The sequence below is a fragment of the Myotis davidii genome, unplaced genomic scaffold (assembly GCF_000327345.1).
Source record: "Myotis davidii unplaced genomic scaffold, ASM32734v1 scaffold742, whole genome shotgun sequence".
Lineage (NCBI taxonomy): Eukaryota > Metazoa > Chordata > Mammalia > Chiroptera > Vespertilionidae > Myotis > Myotis davidii.
The window spans coordinates 620,438-623,395 of record NW_006293386.1 but is presented as its reverse complement, the minus strand read 5'-3'; positions in this window follow the sequence as shown (position 1 = coordinate 623,395).

The following is a 2,958-nucleotide window of genomic DNA, read 5'->3' as shown; positions in this document are numbered from 1 at the left end:
GGTGACGGGGCCAGCAGGGGAGGGCAGTTGGGGGCTACCAGGCCTGCAGGGGAGTGCAGTTGGGGGTGACTGGGCCAGCAGGGGAGGGCAGTTGTGAGCGATCAGGCCGGCAGGGGAACAGTTAGGCATCGATCAGGCAGGCAGGCAGGCGAGCTATTAGGAGCAAGCGGTCCCAGATTGTGAGAGGGATGTGACTGCCGGTTTAGGCTCGATCCCGCAGGACAGCCTAGAGTAATTGGGGCCGGTGCCAGCAGCAGGTGTGAGCAGGGCCAGTGTTGTTAGTGGGTGTGAGTGGGGGCTGCTGCCCTGATCGCCCCTTAGGAGCAGGGGGAGGTGGAGAAGCACTCAGGGGCGATCGGGCGGCAGCCAACTGCTTGCACCCAGTGACAGCGCCAAGCAATTGGGACCGGTGCCAGGCGCTGGCAGTGGGTGCAAGTGGGGCCAGCGCCAGCAGCAGGTGTGAGCACTGGCCGAGACCACAGTGCACAGGAGCAAAGAATTTTCTGTAACCACCAGAGGCTTGCCCCGATAACAGTGACGGGCACCGCACCTTGGTCTGGCACCCCTGCTCACTTGCTCCACCATCCTGCCGCAGCTGCTGCCCGCCATGTTCCGTGCTCTGCTGCCTGCTGCCAACACCCACCATAGTCTGTGCGCACCCCCTGGTGGTCAGCACACATCATAGCAACCGGTTCAGTTGTTCCGCCATTTGGTCTATTTGCATATTAGCCTTTTATTATATAGGATATGATCTTTTAAATTTTAAAATCAATGACATTTTAACTATAATTTAATCCTTTTTGTATTTTTAGGGATATTCTATTTTGGAAATTGATTTGTTTTTATTTTTTCCCTAAATATTTTATTATATTTAGTGTAGAAAACATTGTTATGATTTTGTTTTTGAATAATTTGGGGATTAGTTTCTTTTCATTTAACTGATTGTTTATTAACATTAGACAATATATTATTTGATTAAGGTGATTTAAAAACTGTTTCATTAGATATACAAAGAGAATATCATTGAACTCCTATTCAGCCTTCCATTCTTAAAATTCCTATATCTATAAATATTTTAAAGAAGTTTAGTTCACCTTATTATAAAAGCATACTCATGATAAAATGCAAACAGTACATTACAATCAAAAGTAAAGAATAAAAGCTTCCTTTCTTTATCTGATTTCCATTTCCATTCCAGAATAACGGTATGTAACTATAGCACAAATATTGAATCTGTCAGCAGTCAGTTCTCATGACATCTGATTATTTCACTCACTAGCTTACAGAGACATGTTTCTCAAAAACATATTTCTTGTAGAAATATCACAGTGACCCCTGACATACTTGACCCCTGATACTCTTAAGTCTATCAGGTTGATATTAAATATATCTTATTTTAAAATGTTTGCTAAAATGTGAGCATTACCTATTGAATGAGCTTTTTGAAGTGATTTTAAACTGTACTCAATATTATATTAATTTTATGTTAGACACTAGGTGATGGAAACATTTAGCTTTTGGCCAATTTAGTTTAGAAGCTTGACACATCGCTAAATAAGTCAGGACATCATCATGTAAAAGACTGCTAAACATGGCACAAACGAGTAGACAGACAGACAGATTGATAGATAGATAAAACTAGGACAGAAAAATGAAGGGAATAAAGGCTGAAACATATTTGCACACTTGGACTGTGATAAACATGACGGCCCAAACAGAGGAGTGAATTTTTTAGCTGAGAGAAATCTGGAAAGTTTCCACATAAGTTGTGATACTTGAGCAACACTTGACCTGTCATTGATATATGTTGTTGCTTCCCCATTTTCACCCAGGGGTACCCTGATTAAGAATTATAATTATTTATCTCTTCACATTCATGTTCCATGAGATTAGCTTACATAATAATATAGAGATCAAAAGTCAAAGACACATATTGAAAGCCCTTGGGGCATCATTATTTTAATGTATTTAATCAACCTAAAAGGCTAATGTAATCTTGAATCAGTGATTTGTGTTTTTTTTGTTACTTAATCGTCATCCAAGGATATTTTTCCATTGATTTTTAGGGAGAGTGGGAGAGAGAGGGAAAGACATAGAGAAACATAGATTTGAGAGAAACGCATCGATTGGTTGCCTCCTGCTGGTGCCCCCACCAGGGTGCCCTTGACAGGAATTGCCCTGGGACCCATTAGTCTGCAGGCCAACACTCTGTCCACTGACCCGAATTGGCTAGGGTGAATTTACCAGAACCTGGAAAATTTTCTTTTCTCTGATTCTCCCCACCATTTTCCTGAACTTAGATTAGGACTCTCTCATTGCTGATTAAATATCCTGGTATTCGAAGAAACTTTCTGTCCCTTAGAAAGAACTCATCACTGGATTTCATAAGTGTCTTCAGAAATATAGTTTCTCTGCTATCAACAAACAAATCACACAAATAAAACAAAAAACAGACTTTTCACATTCTACTTTTCCTGAACCTGAGAACTTTTAATATTAGCAGGGCCCTTTGCACAGTTGAGGTCCCACAACATAGTTCTGTCTGTAGTTCAGTCTTATACTCAATCTACAGACAAAACTCAAAATTGTATTTTTGTTATGGCTACTATCAAATTAATTGAACACTTACAAATAAAATCTAACTTATTTTGGTAATCAAATTGATAAATTCTGTCAGTATTTAATTATTTCTTTTTAACAATTTACAACCCATGAAAAATTAAACTGTATTTATACAAGTGCAGCAGATTTAAAACTGTCACTGACTTCCACAGACATATAAAGCATTATAAAGTCCCTGAAGACAAAAGTGGAGTCATTTACTTTCAGTTACTACTTAACTCAGATTAAAAAATAAAGAATGACAGGAAAATTAAGCATTTTATATGTCAGTATTTCAAATATATACTTAATTCAAAAGAGCAGGTATCAGCATATTTGTGTTGATCTAACATTTTA